Raw genomic sequence first — 21,119 nt, 5'->3', positions numbered from 1 at the left:
GCTGTGGCTGACGTTACAGATGTATACACAGGACAGTGAGGTATTACAGATGAGATAGCAGTAGTAGGTATCTCTATGCTGGCTGAGCTGTGGCTGATGTTACAGATGTATACACAGGACTGTGAGGTATTACAGATGTGAGATAGCAGTAGTGGGTGTCTATATGCTGGCTGTGCTGTGGCTGATGTTACAGATGTATACACAGGACTGTGAGGTGTTACAGATGTGAGATAGCAGTAGTGGGTGTCTCTATGCTGGCTGAGCTGTGGCTGATGTTACAGATGTATACACAGGACTGTGAGGTATTACAGATGTGAGATAGCAGCAGTGGGTGTCTCTATGCTGGCTGAGCTGTGACTGATGTTACAGATGTATACACTGGACTGTGAGGTATTACAGATGTGAGATAGCAGTAGTGGGTGTCTCTATGCTGGCTGTGCTGTGGCTGATGTTACAGATGTATACACAGGACTGTGAGGTGTTACAGATGTGAGATAGCAGTAGTGGGTGTCTCTATGCTGGCTGAGCTGTGGCTGATGTTACAGATGTATACACAGGACTGTGAGGTATTACAGATGTGAGATAGCAGTAGTGGGTGTCTCTATGCTCGCTGAGCTGTGGCTGATGTTACAGATGTATACACAGGACTGTGAGGTATTACAGATGTGAGATAGCAGTAGTGGGTGTCTCTATGCTGGCTGAGCTGTGACTGATGTTACAGATGTGAGATAGCAGTAGTGGGTGTCTCTATGATGGCTGTGCTGTGGCTGATGTTACAGATGTATACACAGGACTGTGAGGTGTTACAGATGTGAGATAGCAGTAGTGGGTGTCTCTATGATGGCTGTGCTGTGGCTGATGTTACAGATGTATACACAGGACTGTGAGGTATTACAGATGTTGGATAGCAGCAGTGGGTGTCTCTATGCTGGCTGAGCTGTGACTGATGTTACAGATGTATACACAGGACTGTGAGGTGTTACAGATGTGAGATAGCAGTAGTGGATGTCTCTATGCTGGCTGAGCTGTGGCTGATGTTACAAATGTATACACAGGACTGTGAGGTATTACAGATGTGAGATAGCAGTAGTGGGTGTCTCTATGCTGGCTGAGCTGTGGCTGATGTTACAGATGTATACACAGGACTGTGAGGTGTTACAGATGTGAGATAGCAGTAGTGGGTGTCTCTATGCTGGCTGAGCTGTGGCTGATGTTACTGATGTATACACAGGACTGTGAGGTATTACAGATGTGAGATAGCAGTAGTGGGTGTCTCTATGCTGGCTGAGCTGTGGCTGATGTTACAGATGTATACACAGGACTGTGAGGTATTACAGATGTGAGATAGCAGTAGTGGGTGTCTCTATGCTGGCTGAGCTGTGGCTGATGTTACAGATGTATACACAGAACTGTGAGGTGTTACAGATGTGAGATAGCAGTAGTGGGTGTCTCTATGCTGGCTGAGCTGTGGCTGATGTTACAGATGTATACACAGGACTGTGAGGTATTACAGATGTGAGATAGCAGTAGTGGGTGTCTCTATGCTGGCTGAGCTGTGGCTGATGTTACAGATGTATACACAGGACTGTGAGGTGTTACAGATGTGAGATAGCAGTAGTGGGTGTCTCTATGCTGGCTGAGCTGTGGCTGATGTTACAGATGTATACACAGGACTGTGAGGTATTACAGATGTGAGATAGCAGTAGTGGGTGTCTCTATGCTGGCTGTGCTGTGGCTGACGTTACAGATGTATACACTGGACTGTGAGGTATTACAGATGAGATAGCAGTAGTAGGTATCTCTATGCTGGCTGAGCTGTGGCTGATGTTACAGATGTATACACAGGACTGTGAGGTGTTACAGATGTGAGATAGCAGTAGTGGGTGTCTCTATGCTGGCTGAGCTGTGGCTGATGTTACAGATGTATACACAGGACTGTGAGGTATTACAGATGTGAGATAGCAGCAGTGGGTGTCTCTATGCTGGCTGAGCTGTGACTGATGTTACAGATGTATACACAGGACTGTGAGGTATTACAGATGTGAGATAGCAGTAGTGGGTGTCCCTATGCTGGCTGTGCTGTGGCTGCTGTTGCAGATGTATACACAGGACTGTGAGGTATTACAGATGTGAGATAGCAGTAGTGGGTGTCTCTATGCTGGCTGAGCTGTGGCTGATGTTACAGATGTATACACAGGACTGTGAGGTATTACAGATGTGAGATAGCAGTAGTGGGTGTCTCTATGCTGGCTGTGCTGTGGCTGATGTTACAGATGTATACACAGGACTGTGAGGTATTACAGATGTGAGATAGCAGTAGTGGTGTCTCTATGCTGGCTGTGCTGTGGCTGATGTTACAGATGTATACACAGGACTGTGAGGTATTACAGATGTGAGATAGCAGTAGTGGGTGTCTCTATGCTGGCTGTGCTGTGGCTGACGTTACAGATGTATACACAGGACTGTGAGGTATTACAGATGTGAGATAGCAGTAGTGGGTGTCTCTATGCTGGCTGTGCTGTGGCTGACGTTACAGATGTATACACAGGACTGTGAGGTATTACAGATGAGATAGCAGTAGTGGGTGTCTCTATGCTGGCTGTGCTGTGGCTGACGTTACAGATGTATACACAGGACTGTGAGGTATTACAGATGAGATAGCAGTAGTAGGTATCTCTATGCTGGCTGAGCTGTGGCTGATGTTACAGATGTATACACAGGACTGTGAGGTATTACAGATGTGAGATAGCAGTAGTGGGTGTCTATATGCTGGCTGTGCTGTGGCTGATGTTACAGATGTATACACAGGACTGTGAGGTGTTACAGATGTGAGATAGCAGTAGTGGGTGTCTCTATGCTGGCTGAGCTGTGGCTGATGTTACAGATGTATACACAGGACTGTGAGGTATTACAGATGTGAGATAGCAGCAGTGGGTGTCTCTATGCTGGCTGAGCTGTGGCTGATGTTACAGATGTATACACAGGACGACTGTGAGGTATTACAGATGTGAGATAGCAGTAGTGGGTGTCTCTATGTTGGCTGTGCTGTGGCTGACGTTATAGATGTATACACAGCACTGTGAGGTATTACAGATGAGATAGCAGTAGTAGGTATCTCTATGCTGGCTGAGCTGTGGCTGATGTTACAGATGAATACACAGGACTGTGAGGTATTACAGATGTGAGATAGCAGTAGTGGGTGTCTATATGCTGGCTGTGCTGTGGATGATGTTACAGATGTATACACAGGACTGTGAGGTGTTACAGATGTGAGATAGCAGTAGTGGGTGTCTCTATGCTCGCTGAGCTATGGCTGATGTTACAGATGTATACACAGGACTGTGAGGTATTACAGATGTTGGATAGCAGCAGTGGGTGTCTCTATGCTGGCTGAGCTGTGACTGATGTTACAGATGTGAGATAGCAGTAGTGGGTGTCTCTATGATGGCTGAGCTGTGGCTGATGTTACAGATGTATACACAGGACTGTGAGGTATTACAGATGTGAGATAGCAGTAGTGGGTGTCTCTATGCTGGCTGAGCTGTGGCTGATGTTACAGATGTATACACAGGACTGTGAGGTATTACAGATGTGAGATAGCAGTAGTGTTGTCTCTATGCTGGCTGTGCTGTGGCTGATGTTACAGATGTATACACAGGACTGTGAGGTATTACAGATGTGAGATAGCAGCATTGGGTGTCTCTATGCTGGCTGATCTGTGACTGATGTTACAGATGTATACACAGTACTGTGAGGTATTACAGATGTGAGATAGCAGTAGTGGGTGTCTCTATGCTGGCTGTGCTGTGGCTGATGTTACAGATGTATACACAGGACTGTGAGGTGTTACAGATGTGAGATAGCAGTAGTGGGTGTCTCTATGCTGGCTGAGCTGTGGCTGATGTTACAGATGTATACACAGGACTGTGAGGTGTTACAGATGTGAGATAGCAATAGTGGGTTTCTCTATGCTGGCTGTGCTGTGGCTGACGTTACAGATGTATACACAGGACAGTGAGGTATTACAGATGAGATAGCAGTAGTAGGTATCTCTATGCTGGCTGAGCTGTGGCTGATGTTACAGATGTATACACAGGACTGTGAGGTATTACAGATGTGAGATAGCAGTAGTGGGTGTCTATATGCTGGCTGTGCTGTGGCTGATGTTACAGATGTATACACAGGACTGTGAGGTGTTACAGATGTGAGATAGCAGTAGTGGGTGTCTCTATGCTGGCTGAGCTGTGACTGATGTTACAGATGTATACACAGGACTGTGAGGTATTACAGATGTGAGATAGCAGTAGTGGGTGTCTCTATGCTGGCTGTGCTGTGGCTGATGTTACAGATGTATACACAGGACTGTGAGGTGTTACAGATGTGAGATAGCAGTAGTGGGTGTCTCTATGCTGGCTGAGCTGTGGCTGATGTTACAGATGTATACACAGGACTGTGAGGTATTACAGATGTGAGATAGCAGTAGTGGGTGTCTCTATGTTGGCTGTGCTGTGGCTGACGTTATAGATGTATACACCGCACTGTGAGGTATTACAGATGAGATAGCAGTAGTAGGTATCTCTATGCTGGCTGAGCTGTGGCTGATGTTACAGATGAATACACAGGACTGTGAGGTATTACAGATGTGAGATAGCAGTAGTGGGTGTCTATATGCTGGCTGTGCTGTGGATGATGTTACAGATGTATACACAGGACTGTGAGGTGTTACAGATGTGAGATAGCAGTAGTGGGTGTCTCTATGCTCGCTGAGCTATGGCTGATGTTACAGATGTATACACAGGACTGTGAGGTATTACAGATGTTGGATAGCAGCAGTGGGTGTCTCTATGCTGGCTGAGCTGTGACTGATGTTACAGATGTGAGATAGCAGTAGTGGGTGTCTCTATGATGGCTGTGCTGTGGCTGATGTTACAGATGTATACACAGGACTGTGAGGTGTTACAGATGTGAGATAGCAGTAGTGGATGTCTCTATGCTGGCTGAGCTGTGGCTGATGTTACAGATGTATACACAGGACTGTGAGGTATTACAGATGTGAGATAGCAGTAGTGGGTGTCTCTATGCTGGCTGAGCTGTGGCTGATGTTACAGATGTATACACAGGACTGTGAGGTGTTACAGATGTGAGATAGCAGTAGTGGGTGTCTCTATGCTGGCTGAGCTGTGGCTGATGTTACTGATGTATACACAGGACTGTGAGGTATTACAGATGTGAGATAGCAGTAGTGGGTGTCTCTATGCTGGCTGAGCTGTGGCTGATGTTACAGATGTATACACAGGACTGTGAGGTATTACAGATGTGAGATAGCAGTAGTGGGTGTCTCTATGCTGGCTGAGCTGTGGCTGATGTTACAGATGTATACACAGGACTGTGAGGTATTACAGATGTGAGATAGCAGTAGTGGGTGTCTCTATGCTGGCTGAGCTGTGACTGATGTTACAGATGTATACACAGGACTGTGAGGTATTACAGATGTGAGATAGCAGTAGTGGGTGTCTCTATGCTGGCTGTGCTGTGGCTGATGTTACAGATGTATACACAGGACTGTGAGGTGTTACAGATGTGAGATAGCAGTAGTGGGTGTCTCTATGCTGGCTGAGCTGTGGCTGATGTTACAGATGTATACACAGGACTGTGAGGTATTACAGATGTGAGATAGCAGCAGTGGGTGTCTCTATGCTGGCTGAGCTGTGACTGATGTTACAGATGTATACACAGGACTGTGAGGTATTACAGATGTGAGATAGCAGTAGTGGGTGTCCCTATGCTGGCTGTGCTGTGGCTGATGTTGCAGATGTATACACAGGACTGTGAGGTATTACAGATGTGAGATAGCAGTAGTGGGTGTCTCTATGCTGGCTGAGCTGTGGCTGATGTTACAGATGTATACACAGGACTGTGAGGTATTACAGATGTGAGATAGCAGTAGTGGGTGTCTCTATGCTGGCTGTGCTGTGGCTGACGTTACAGATGTATACACAGGACTGTGAGGTATTACAGATGTGAGATAGCAGCAGTGGGTGTCTCTATGCTGGCTGTGCTGTGGCTGACGTTACAGATGTATACACAGGACAGTGAGGTATTACAGATGAGATAGCAGTAGTAGGTATCTCTATGCTGGCTGAGCTGTGGCTGATGTTACAGATGTATACACAGGACTGTGAGGTATTACAGATGTGAGATAGCAGTAGTGGGTGTCTATATGCTGGCTGTGCTGTGGCTGATGTTACAGATGTATACACAGGACTGTGAGGTGTTACAGATGTGAGATAGCAGTAGTGGGTGTCTCTATGCTGGCTGAGCTGTGGCTGATGTTACAGATGTATACACAGGACTGTGAGGTATTACAGATGTGAGATAGCAGCAGTGGGTGTCTCTATGCTGGCTGAGCTGTGACTGATGTTACAGATGTATACACAGGACTGTGAGGTATTACAGATGTGAGATAGCAGTAGTGGGTGTCTCTATGCTGGCTGTGCTGTGGCTGATGTTACAGATGTATACACAGGAATGTGAGGTGTTACAGATGTGAGATAGCAGTAGTGGGTGTCTCTATGCTGGCTGAGCTGTGGCTGATGTTACAGATGTATACACAGGACTGTGAGGTATTACAGATGTGAGATAGCAGTAGTGGGTGTCTCTATGTTGGCTGTGCTGTGGCTGACGTTATAGATGTATACACAGCACTGTGAGGTATTACAGATGAGATAGCAGTAGTAGGTATCTCTATGCTGGCTGAGCTGTGGCTGATGTTACAGATGAATACACAGGACTGTGAGGTATTACAGATGTGAGATAGCAGTAGTGGGTGTCTATATGCTGGCTGTGCTGTGGATGATGTTACAGATGTATACACAGGACTGTGAGGTGTTACAGATGTGAGATAGCAGTAGTGGGTGTCTCTATGCTCGCTGAGCTATGGCTGATGTTACAGATGTATACACAGGACTGTGAGGTATTACAGATGTTGGATAGCAGCAGTGGGTGTCTCTATGCTGGCTGAGCTGTGACTGATGTTACAGATGTGAGATAGCAGTAGTGGGTGTCTCTATGATGGCTGTGCTGTGGCTGATGTTACAGATGTATACACAGGACTGTGAGGTGTTACAGATGTGAGATAGCAGTAGTGGATGTCTCTATGCTGGCTGAGCTGTGGCTGATGTTACAGATGTATACACAGGACTGTGAGGTATTACAGATGTGAGATAGCAGTAGTGGGTGTCTCTATGCTGGCTGAGCTGTGGCTGATGTTACAGATGTATACACAGGACTGTGAGGTGTTACAGATGTGAGATAGCAGTAGTGGGTGTCTCTATGCTGGCTGAGCTGTGGCTGATGTTACTGATGTATACACAGGACTGTGAGGTATTACAGATGTGAGATAGCAGTAGTGGGTGTCTCTATGCTGGCTGAGCTGTGGCTGATGTTACAGATGTATACACAGGACTGTGAGGTATTACAGATGTGAGATAGCAGTAGTGGGTGTCTCTATGCTGGCTGAGCTGTGGCTGATGTTACAGATGTATACACAGGACTGTGAGGTGTTACAGATGTGAGATAGCAGTAGTGGGTGTCTCTATGCTGGCTGAGCTGTGGCTGATGTTACAGATGTATACACAGGACTGTGAGGTATTACAGATGTGAGATAGCAGTAGTGGGTGTCTCTATGCTGGCTGAGCTGTGACTGATGTTACAGATGTATACACAGGACTGTGAGGTATTACAGATGTGAGATAGCAGTAGTGGGTATCTCTATGCTGGCTGTGCTGTGGCTGATGTTACAGATGTATACACAGGACTGTGAGGTGTTACAGATGTGAGATAGCAGTAGTGGGTGTCTCTATGCTGGCTGAGCTGTGGCTGATGTTACAGATGTATACACAGGACTGTGAGGTATTACAGATGTGAGATAGCAGTAGTGGGTGTCTCTATACTGGCTGTGCTGTGGCTGACGTTACAGATGTATACACTGGACTGTGAGGTATTACAGATGAGATAGCAGTAGTAGGTATCTCTATGCTGGCTGAGCTGTGGCTGATGTTACAGATGTATACACAGGACTGTGAGGTATTACAGATGTGAGATAGCAGTAGTGGGTGTCTATATGCTGGCTGTGCTGTGGCTGATGTTACAGATGTATACACAGGACTGTGAGGTGTTACAGATGTGAGATAGCAGTAGTGGGTGTCTCTATGCTGGCTGAGCTGTGGCTGATGTTACAGATGTATACACAGGACTGTGAGGTATTACAGATGTGAGATAGCAGTAGTGGGTGTCTATATGCTGGCTGTGCTGTGGATGATGTTACAGATGTATACACAGGACTGTGAGGTGTTACAGATGTGAGATAGCAGTAGTGGGTGTCTCTATGCTCGCTGAGCTATGGCTGATGTTACAGATGTATACACAGGACTGTGAGGTATTACAGATGTTGGATAGCAGCAGTGGGTGTCTCTATGCTGGCTGAGCTGTGACTGATGTTACAGATGTGAGATAGCAGTAGTGGGTGTCTCTATGATGGCTGTGCTGTGGCTGATGTTACAGATGTATACACAGGACTGTGAGGTGTTACAGATGTGAGATAGCAGTAGTGGATGTCTCTATGCTGGCTGAGCTGTGGCTGATGTTACAGATGTATACACAGGACTGTGAGGTATTACAGATGTGAGATAGCAGTAGTGGGTGTCTCTATGCTGGCTGAGCTGTGGCTGATGTTACAGATGTATACACAGGACTGTGAGGTGTTACAGATGTGAGATAGCAGTAGTGGGTGTCTCTATGCTGGCTGAGCTGTGGCTGATGTTACTGATGTATACACAGGACTGTGAGGTATTACAGATGTGAGATAGCAGTAGTGGGTGTCTCTATGCTGGCTGAGCTGTGGCTGATGTTACAGATGTATACACAGGACTGTGAGGTATTACAGATGTGAGATAGCAGTAGTGGGTGTCTCTATGCTGGCTGAGCTGTGGCTGATGTTACAGATGTATACACAGGACTGTGAGGTGTTACAGATGTGAGATAGCAGTAGTGGGTGTCTCTATGCTGGCTGAGCTGTGGCTGATGTTACAGATGTATACACAGGACTGTGAGGTATTACAGATGTGAGATAGCAGTAGTGGGTGTCTCTATGCTGGCTGAGCTGTGACTGATGTTACAGATGTATACACAGGACTGTGAGGTATTACAGATGTGAGATAGCAGTAGTGGGTATCTCTATGCTGGCTGTGCTGTGGCTGATGTTACAGATGTATACACAGGACTGTGAGGTGTTACAGATGTGAGATAGCAGTAGTGGGTGTCTCTATGCTGGCTGAGCTGTGGCTGATGTTACAGATGTATACACAGGACTGTGAGGTATTACAGATGTGAGATAGCAGTAGTGGGTGTCTCTATACTGGCTGTGCTGTGGCTGACGTTACAGATGTATACACTGGACTGTGAGGTATTACAGATGAGATAGCAGTAGTAGGTATCTCTATGCTGGCTGAGCTGTGGCTGATGTTACAGATGTATACACAGGACTGTGAGGTATTACAGATGTGAGATAGCAGTAGTGGGTGTCTATATGCTGGCTGTGCTGTGGCTGATGTTACAGATGTATACACAGGACTGTGAGGTGTTACAGATGTGAGATAGCAGTAGTGGGTGTCTCTATGCTGGCTGAGCTGTGGCTGATGTTACAGATGTATACACAGGACTGTGAGGTATTACAGATGTGAGATAGCAGCAGTGGGTGTCTCTATGCTGGCTGAGCTGTGACTGATGTTACAGATGTATACACAGGACTGTGAGGTATTACAGATGTGAGATAGCAGTAGTGGGTGTCCCTATGCTGGCTGTGCTGTGGCTGATGTTGCAGATGTATACACAGGACTGTGAGGTATTACAGATGTGAGATAGCAGTAGTGGGTGTCTCTATGCTGGCTGAGCTGTGGCTGATGTTACAGATGTATACACAGGACTGTGAGGTATTACAGATGTGAGATAGCAGTAGTGGGTGTCTCTATGCTGGCTGAGCTGTGGCTGATGTTACAGATGTATACACAGGACTGTGAGGTATTACAGATGTGAGATAGCAGTAGTGGGTGTCTCTATGCTGGCTGTGCTGTGGCTGATGTTACAGATGTATACACAGGACTGTGAGGTATTACAGATGTGAGATAGCAGTAGTGGTGTCTCTATGCTGGCTGTGCTGTGGCTGATGTTACAGATGTATACACAGGACTGTGAGGTATTACAGATGTGAGATAGCAATAGTGGGTGTCTCTATGCTGGCTGTGCTGTGGCTGATGTTACAGATGTATACACAGGACTGTGAGGTATTACAGATGTGAGATAGCAGTAGTGGGTGTCTCTATGCTGGCTGTGCTGTGGCTGACGTTACAGATGTATACACAGGACTGTGAGGTATTACAGATGAGATAGCAGTAGTAGGTATCTCTATGCTGGCTGAGCTGTGGCTGATGTTACAGATGTATACACAGGACTGTGAGGTATTACAGATGTGAGATAGCAGTAGTGGGTGTCTATATGCTGGCTGTGCTGTGGCTGATGTTACAGATGTATACACAGGACTGTGAGGTGTTACAGATGTGAGATAGCAGTAGTGGGTGTCTCTATGCTGGCTGAGCTGTGGCTGATGTTACAGATGTATACACAGGACTGTGAGGTATTACAGATGTGAGATAGCAGCAGTGGGTGTCTCTTTGCTGGCTGAGCTGTGGCTGATGTTACAGATGTATACACAGGACTGTGAGGTATTACAGATGTGAGATAGCAGTAGTGTTGTCTCTATGCTGGCTGTGCTGTGGCTGATGTTACAGATGTATACACAGGACTGTGAGGTATTACAGATGTGAGATAGCAGCAGTGGGTGTCTCTATGCTGGCTGAGCTGTGGCTGATGTTACAGATGTATACACAGGACTGTGAGGTATTACAGATGTGAGATAGCAGTAGTGGTGTCTCTATGCTGGCTGTGCTGTTGCTGATGTTACAGATGTATACACAGGACTGTGAGGAATTACAGATGTGAGATAGCAGTAGTGGGTGTCTCTATGCTGGCTGAGCTGTGGCTGATGTTACAGATGTATACACAGGACTGTGAGGTATTACAGATGTGAGATAGCAGTAGTGGGTGTCTCTATGCTGGCTGAGCTGTGGCTGATGTTACAGATATATACACAGGACTGTGAGGTATTACAGATGTGAGATAGCAGTAGTGGGTGTCTCTATGCTGGCTGAGCTGTGACTGATGTTACAGATGTATACACAGGACTGTGAGGTATTACAGATGTGAGATAGCAGTAGTGGGTGTCTCTATGCTGGCTGAGCTTTGGCTGATGTTACAGATGTATACACAGGACTGTGAGGTATTACAGATGTGAGATAGCAGTAGTGGGTGTCTCTATGCTGGCTGTGCTGTGGCTGATGTTACAGATGTATACAAAGGACTGTGAGGTATTACAGATGAGATAGCAGTAGTAGGTATCTCTATGCTGGCTGAGCTGTGGCGGATGTTACAGATGAATACACAGGACTGTGAGGTATTACAGATGTGAGATAGCAGTTTTGGGTGTCTATATGCTGGCTGTGCTGTGGCTGATGTTACAGATGTATACACAGGACTGTGAGGTGTTACAGATGTGAGATAGCAGTAGTGGGTGTCTCTATGCTGGCTGAGCTGTGGCTGATGTTACAGATGTATACACAGGACTGTGAGGTATTACAGATGTGAGATAGCAGTAGTGGGTGTCTCTATGCTGGCTGAGCTGTGGCTGATGTTACAGATGTATACACAGGACTGTGAGGTATTACAGAAGTGAGATAGCAGTAGGGAGTGTCTATATGCTGGCTGTGCTGTGGCTGATGTTACAGATGTATACACAGGACTGTGAGGTATTACAGATGTGAGATAGCAGTAGTGGGTGTCTCTATGCTGGCTGAGCTGTGGCTGATGTTACAGATGTATACACAGGACTGTGAGGTATTACAGATGTGAGATAGCAGCAGTGGGTGTCTCTATGCTGGCTGAGCTGTGACTGATGTTACAGATGTATACACAGGACTGTGAGGTATTACAGATGTGAGATAGCAGTAGTGGGTGTCTCTATTCTGGCTGTGCTGTGGCTGATGTTACAGATGTATACACAGGACTGTGAGGTATTACAGATGTGAGATAGCAGTAGTGGGTGTCTCTATGCTGGCTGAGCTGTGGCTGATGTTACAGATGTATACACAGGACTGTGAGGTATTACAGATGTGAGATAGCAGTAGTGGTGTCTATATGCAGGCTGTGCTGTGGCTGACGTTACAGATGTATACACAGGACTGTGAGGTATTACAGATGAGATAGCAGTAGTAGGTATCTCTATGCTGGCTGAGCTGTGGCTGATGTTACAGATGAATACACAGGACTGTGAGGTATTACAGATGTGAGATAGCAGTAGTGGGTGTCTCTATGCTGGCTGTGCTGTGGCTGATGTTACAGATGTATTCACAGGACTGTGAGGTGTTACAGATGTGAGATAGCAGTAGTGGGTGTCTCTATGCTGGCTGAGCTGTGGCTGATGTTACAGATGTATACACAGGACTGTGAGGTATTACAGATGTGAGATAGCAGCAGTGGGTGTCTCTATGCTGGCTGAGCTGTGACTGATGTTACAGATGTATACACAGGACTGTGAGGTATTACAGATGTGAGATAGCAGTAGTGGGTGTCTCTATGCTGGCTGTGCTGTGGCTGATGTTACAGATGTATACACAGGACTGTGAGGTGTTACAGATGTGAGATAGCAGCAGTGGGTGTCTCTATGCTGGCTGAGCTGTGACTGATGTTACAGATGTATACACAGGACTGTGAGGTATTACAGATGTGAGATAGCAGTAGTGGGTGTCTCTATGCTTGCTGTGCTGTGGCTGATGTTGCAGATGTATACACAGGACTGTGAGGTGTTACAGATGTGAGATAGCAGTAGTGGGTGTCTCTATGCTGGCTGAGCTGTGGCTGATGTTACAGATGTATACACAGGACTGTGAGGTATTACAGATGTGAGATAGCAGTAGTGGGTGTCTCTATGCTGGCTGTGCTGTGGCTGACGTTACAGATGTATACACAGGACTGTGAGGTATTACAGATGAGATAGCAGTAGTAGGTATCTCTATGCTGGCTGAGCTGTGGCTGATGTTACAGATGTATACACAGGACTGTGAGGTATTACAGATGTGAGATAGCAGTAGTGGGTGTCTATATGCTGGCTGTGCTGTGGCTGATGTTACAGATGTATACACAGGACTGTGAGGTGTTACAGATGTGAGATAGCAGTAGTGGGTGTCTCTATGCTGGCTGTGCTGTGGCTGATGTTACAGATGTATACACAGGACTGTGAGGTATTACAGATGTGAGATAGCAGCAGTGGGTGTCTCTATGCTGGCTGAGCTGTGACAGATGTTACAGATGTATACACAGGACTGTGAGGTATTACAGATGTGAGATAGCAGTAGTGGGTGTCTCTATGCTGGCTGTGCTGTGGCTGATGTTACAGATGTATACACAGGACTGTGAGGTGTTACAGATGTGAGATAGCAGTAGTGGGTGTCTCTATGCTGGCTGAGCTGTGGCTGATGTTACAGATGTATACACAGGACAGTGAGGTATTACAGATGTGAGATAGCAGTAGTGGGTGTCTCTATGCTGGCTGTGCTGTGGCTGATGTTACAGATGTATACACAGGACTGTGAGGTATTACAGATGTGAGATAGCAGTAGTGGGTGTCTCTATGCTGGCTGAGCTGTGGCTGATGTTACAGATGTATACACAGGACTGTGAGGTATTACAGATGTGAGATAGCAGTAGTGGTGTCTCTATGCTGGCTGTGCTGTGGCTGATGTTACAGATGTATACACAGGACTGTGTGGTATTACAGATGTGAGATAGCAGTAGTGGGTGTCTCTATGCTGGCTGAGCTGTGGCTGATGTTACAGATGTATACACAGGACTGTGAGGTATTACAGATGTGAGATAGCAGTAGTGGGTGTCTCTATGCTGGCTGAGCTGTGGCTGATGTTACAGATATATACACAGGACAGTGAGGTATTACAGATGTGAGATAGCAGTAGTGGGTGTCTCTATGCTGGCTGAGCTGTGACTGATGTTACAGATGTATACAAGGGACTGTGAGGTATTACAGATGTGAGATAGCAGTAGTGGGTGTCTCTATGCTGGCTGTGCTGTGGCTGATGTTACAGATGTATACACAGGACTGGGAGGTGTTACAGATGTGAGATAGCAGTAGTGGGTGTCTCTATGCTGGCTGAGCTGTGGCTGATGTTACAGATGTATACACAGGACTGTGAGGTATTACAGATGTGAGATAGCAGTATTGGGTGTCTCTATGCTGGCTGTGCTGTGGCTGACGTTACAGATGTATACACAGGACTGTGAGGTATTACAGATGAGATAGCAGTAGTAGGTATCTCTATGCTGGCTGAGCTGTGGCTGATGTTACAGATGAATACACAGGACTGTGAGGTATTACAGATGTGAGATAGCAGTAGTGGGTGTCTATATGCTGGCTGTGCTGTGGCTGATGTTACAGATGTATACACAGGACTGTGAGGTGTTACAGATGTGAGATAGCAGTAGTGGGTGTCTCTATGCTGGCTGAGCTGTGGCTGATGTTACAGATGTATACACAGGACTGTGAGGTATTACAGATGTGAGATAGCAGCATTGGGTGTCTCTATGCTGGCTGATCTGTGACTGATGTTACAGATGTATACAAAGGACTGTGAGGTATTACAGATGTGAGATAGCAGTAGTGGGTGTCTCTATGCTGGCTGTGCTGTGGCTGATGTTACAGATGTATACACAGGACTGTGAGGTATTACAGATGTGAGATAGCAGTAGTGGGTGTCTCTATGCTGGCTGTGCTGTGGCTGACGTTACAGATGTATACACAGGACTGTGAGGTATTACAGATGAGATAGCAGTAGTAGGTATCTCTATGCTGGCTGAGCTGTGGCTGATGTTACAGATGAATACACAGGACTGTGAGGTATTACAGATGTGAGATAGCAGTAGTGGGTGTCTATATGCTGGCTGTGCTGTGGCTGATGTTACAGATGTATACACAGGACTGTGAGGTATTACAGATGTGAGATAGCAGTAGTGGGTGTCTCTATGCTGGCTGTGCTGTGACTGATGTTACAGATGTATACACAGGACTGTGAGGTATTACAGATGTGAGATAGCAGTAGTGGGTGTCTCTATGCTGGCTGTGCTGTGGCTGATGTTACAGATGTATACACAGGACTGTGAGGTGTTACAGATGTGAGATAGCAGCATTGGGTGTCTCTATGCTGGCTGATCTGTGACTGATGTTACAGATGTATACACAGGACTGTGAGGTATTACAGATGTGAGATAGCAGTAGTGGGTGTCTCTATGCTGGCTGTGCTGTGGCTGATGTTACAGATGTATGCACAGGACTGTGAGGTATTACAGATGTGAGATAGCAGTAGTGGGTGTCTCTATGCTGGCTGAGCTTTGGCTGATGTTACAGATGTATACACAGAACTGTGAGGTATTACAGATGTGAGATAGCAGTAGTGGGTGTCTCTATGCTGGCTGTGCTGTGGCTGATGTTACAGATGTATACACAGGACTGTGAGGTGTTACAGATGTGAGATAGCAGTAGTGGGTGTCTCTATGCTGGCTGAGCTGTGGCTGATGTTACAGATGTATACACAGGACTGTGAGGTATTACAGATGTGAGATAGCAGTAGTGGGTGTCTCTATGCTGGCTGTGCTGTGGCTGATGTTACAGATGTATACACAGGACTGTGAGGTGTTACAGATGTGAGATAGCAGTAGTGGGTGTCTCTATGCTGGCTGAGCTGTGGCTGATGTTACAGATGTATACACAGGACTGTGAGGTATTAGAGATGTGACATAGCAGTCGTGGGTGTCTCTATGCTGGCTGAGCTGTGGCTGATGTTACAGATGTATACACAGGACTGTGAGGTATTACAGATGTGAGATAGCAGCAGTGGGTGTCTCTATGCTGGCTGAGCTGTGACTGATGTTACAGATGTATACACAGGACTGTGAGGTATTACAGATGTGAGATAGCAGTAGTGGGTGTCTCTATGCTGGCTGTGCTGTGGCTGATGTTACAGATGTATACACAGGACTGTGAGGTGTTACAGATGTGAGATAGCAGCAGTGGGTGTCTCTATGCTGGCTGAGCTGTGACTGATGTTACAGATGTATACACAGGACTGTGAGGTATTACAGATGTGAGATAGCAGTAGTGGGTGTCTCTATGCTTGCTGTGCTGTGGCTGATGTTGCAGATGTATACACAGGACTGTGAGGTGTTACAGATGTGAGATAGCAGTAGTGGGTGTCTCTATGCTGGCTGAGCTGTGGCTGATGTTACAGATGTATACACAGGACTGTGAGGTATTACAGATGTGAGATAGCAGTAGTGGGTGTCTCTATGCTGGCTGTGCTGTGACTAACGTTACAGATGTATACACAGGACTGTGAGGTATTACAGATGAGATAGCAGTAGTAGGTATCTCTATGCTGGCTGAGCTGTGGCTGATGTTACAGATGTATACACAGGACTGTGAGGTATTACAGATGTGAGATAGCAGTACTGGGTGTCTATATGCTGGCTGTGCTGTGGCTGATGTTACAGATGTATACACAGGACTGTGAGGTGTTACAGATGTGAGATAGCAGTAGTGGGTGTCTCTATGCTGGCTGTGCTGTGGCTGATGTTACAGATGTATACACAGGACTGTGAGGTATTACAGATGTGAGATAGCAGCAGTGGGTGTCTCTATGCTGGCTGAGCTGTGACAGATGTTACAGATGTATACACAGGACTGTGAGGTATTACAGATGTGAGATAGCAGTAGTGGGTGTCTCTATGCTGGCTGAGCTGTGGCTGATGTTACAGATGTATACACAGGACTGTGAGGTATTACAGATGTGAGATAGCAGTAGTGGTGTCTCTATGCTGGCTGTGCTGTGGCTGATGTTACAGATGTATACACAGGACTGTGTGGTATTACAGATGTGAGATAGCAGTAGTGGGTGTCTCTATGCTGGCTGAGCTGTGGCTGATGTTACAGATGTATACACAGGACTGTGAGGTATTACAGATGTGAGATAGCAGTAGTGGGTGTCTCTATGCTGGCTGAGCTGTGGCTGATGTTACAGATATATACACAGGACTGTGAGGTATTACAGATGTGAGATAGCAGTAGTGGGTGTCTCTATGCTGGCTGAGCTGTGACTGATGTTACAGATGTATACACAGGACTGTGAGGTATTACAGATGTGAGATAGCAGTAGTGGGTGTCTCTATGCTGGCTGTGCTGTGGCTGATGTTACAGATGTATACACAGGACTGGGAGGTGTTACAGATGTGAGATAGCAGTAGTGGGTGTCTCTATGCTGGCTGAGCTGTGGCTGATGTTACAGATGTATACACAGAACTGTGAGGTATTACAGATGAGATAGCAGTAGTAGGTATCTCTATGCTGGCTGAGCTGTGGCTGATGTTACAGATGAATACACAGGACTGTGAGGTATTACAGATGTGAGATAGCAGTAGTGGGTGTCTCTATGCTGGCTGTGCTGTGGCTGATGTTACAGATGTATACACAGGACTGTGAGGTGTTACAGATGTGAGATAGCAGTAGTGGGTGTCTCTATGCTGGCTGAGCTGTGGCTGATGTTACAGATGTATACACAGGACTGTGAGGTATTACAGATGTGAGATAGCAGCATTGGGTGTCTCTATGCTGGCTGATCTGTGACTGATGTTACAGATGTATACAAAGGACTGTGAGGTATTACAGATGTGAGATAGCAGTAGTGGGTGTCTCTATGCTGGCTGTGCTGTGGCTGATGTTACAGATGTATACACAGGACTGTGAGGTATTACAGATGTGAGATAGCAGTAGTGGGTGTCTCTATGCTGGCTGTGCTGTGGCTGACGTTACAGATGTATACACAGGACTGTGAGGTATTACAGATGAGATAGCAGTAGTAGGTATCTCTATGCTGGCTGAGCTGTGGCTGATGTTACAGATGAATACACAGGACTGTGAGGTATTACAGATGTGAGATAGCAGTAGTGGGTGTCTATATGCTGGCTGTGCTGTGGCTGATGTTACAGATGTATACACAGGACTGTGAGGTGTTACAGATGTGAGATAGCAGTAGTGGGTGTCTCTATGCTGGCTGAGCTGTGGCTGATGTTACAGATGTATACACAGGACTGTGAGGTATTACAGATGTGAGATAGCAGCATTGGGTGTCTCTATGCTGGCTGATCTGTGACTGATGTTACAGATGTATACACAGGACTGTGAGGTATTACAGATGTGAGATAGCAGTAGTGGGTGTCTCTATGCTGGCTGTGCTGTGACTGATGTTACAGATGTATACACAGGACTGTGAGGTATTACAGATGTGAGATAGCAGTAGTGGGTGTCTCTATGCTGGCTGTGCTGTGGCTGATGTTACAGATGTATACACAGGACTGTGAGGTGTTACAGATGTGAGATAGCAGCATTGGGTGTCTCTATGCTGGCTGATCTGTGGCTGATGTTACAGATGTATACACAGAACTGTGAGGTATTACAGATGTGAGATAGCAGTAGTGGGTGTCTCTATGCTGGCTGAGCTGTGGCTGATGTTACAGATGTATACACAGGACTGTGAGGTGTTACAGATGTGAGATAGCAGTAGTGGGTTTCTCTATGCTGGCTGTGCTGTGGCTGACGTTACAGATGTATACACAGGACAGTGAGGTATTACAGATGAGATAGCAGTAGTAGGTATCTCTATGCTGGCTGAGCTGTGGCTGATGTTACAGATGTATACACAGGACTGTGAGGTATTACAGATGTGAGATAGCAGTAGTGGGTGTCTATATGCTGGCTGTGCTGTGGCTGATGTTACAGATGTATACACAGGACTGTGAGGTGTTACAGATGTGAGATAGCAGTAGTGGGTATCTCTATGCTGGCTGAGCTGTGGCTGATGTTACAGATGTATACACAGGACTGTGAGGTATTACAGATGTGAGATAGCAGTAGTGGTGTCTCTATGCTGGCTGTGCTGTGGCTGATGTTACAGATGTATACACAGGACTGTGTGGTATTACAGATGTGAGATAGCAGTAGTGGGTGTCTCTATGCTGGCTGAGCTGTGGCTGATGTTACAGATGTATACACAGGACTGTGAGGTATTACAGATGTGAGATAGCAGTAGTGGGTGTCTCTATGCTGGCTGAGCTGTGGCTGATGTTACAGATATATACACAGGACTGTGAGGTATTACAGATGTGAGATAGCAGTAGTGGGTGTCTCTATGCTGGCTGAGCTGTGACTGATGTTACAGATGTATACACAGGACTGTGAGGTATTACAGATGTGAGATAGCAGTAGTGGGTGTCTCTATGCTGGCTGTGCTGTGGCTGATGTTACAGATGTATACACAGGACTGGGAGGTGTTACAGATGTGAGATAGCAGTAGTGGGTGTCTCTATGCTGGCTGAGCTGTGGCTGATGTTACAGATGTATACACAGAACTGTGAGGTATTACAGATGTGAGATAGCAGTAGTGGGTGTCTCTATGCTGGCTGTGCTGTGGCTGACGTTACAGATGTATACACAGGACTGTGAGGTATTACAGATGAGATAGCAGTAGTAGGTATCTCTATGCTGGCTGAGCTGTGGCTGATGTTACAGATGAATACACAGGACTGTGAGGTATTACAGATGTGAGATAGCAGTAGTGGGTGTCTATATGCTGGCTGTGCTGTGGCTGATGTTACAGATGTATACACAGGACTGTGAGGTGTTACAGATGTGAGATAGCAGTAGTGGGTGTCTCTATGCTGGCTGAGCTGTGGCTGATGTTACAGATGTATACACAGGACTGTGAGGTATTACAGATGTGAGATAGCAGCATTGGGTGTCTCTATGCTGGCTGATCTGTGACTGATGTTACAGATGTATACAAAGGACTGTGAGGTATTACAGATGTGAGATAGCAGTAGTGGGTGTCTCTATGCTGGCTGTGCTGTGGCTGATGTTACAGATGTATACACAGGACTGTGAGGTATTACAGATGTGAGATAGCAGTAGTGGGTGTCTCTATGCTGGCTGTGCTGTGGCTGACGTTACAGATGTATACACAGGACTGTGAGGTATTACAGATGAGATAGCAGTAGTAGGTATCTCTATGCTGGCTGAGCTGTGGCTGATGTTACAGATGAATACACAGGACTGTGAGGTATTACAGATGTGAGATAGCAGTAGTGGGTGTCTATATGCTGGCTGTGCTGTGGCTGATGTTACAGATGTATACACAGGACTGTGAGGTGTTACAGATGTGAGATAGCAGTAGTGGGTGTCTCTATGCTGGCTGAGCTGTGGCTGATGTTACAGATGTATACACAGGACTGTGAGGTATTACAGATGTGAGATAGCAGCATTGGGTGTCTCTATGCTGGCTGATCTGTGACTGATGTTACAGATGTATACACAGGACTGTGAGGTATTACAGATGTGAGATAGCAGTAGTGGGTGTCTCTATGCTGGCTGTGCTGTGACTGATGTTACAGATGTATACACAGGACTGTGAGGTATTACAGCTGTGAGATAGCAGTAGTGGGTGTCTCTATGCTGGCTGTGCTGTGGCTGATGTTACAGATGTATACACAGGACTGTGAGGTGTTACAGATGTGAGATAGCAGCATTGGGTGTCTCTATGCTGGCTGATCTGTGGCTGATGTTACAGATGTATACACAGAACTGTGAGGTATTACAGATGTGAGATAGCAGTAGTGGGTGTCTCTATGCTGGCTGAGCTGTGGCTGATGTTACAGATGTATACACAGGACTGTGAGGTGTTACAGATGTGAGATAGCAGTAGTGGGTTTCTCTATGCTGGCTGTGCTGTGGCTGACGTTACAGATGTATACACAGGACAGTGAGGTATTACAGATGAGATAGCAGTAGTAGGTATCTCTATGCTGGCTGAGCTGTGGCTGATGTTACAGATGTATAC

Source organism: Taudactylus pleione, unplaced genomic scaffold (genome assembly GCF_031769625.1).
Source record: "Taudactylus pleione unplaced genomic scaffold, aTauple2 ptg000429l, whole genome shotgun sequence".
NCBI lineage: Eukaryota > Metazoa > Chordata > Amphibia > Anura > Myobatrachidae > Taudactylus > Taudactylus pleione.
The sequence above is the reverse complement of the archived record's forward strand: the minus strand, read 5'-3'. Positions refer to the sequence as shown.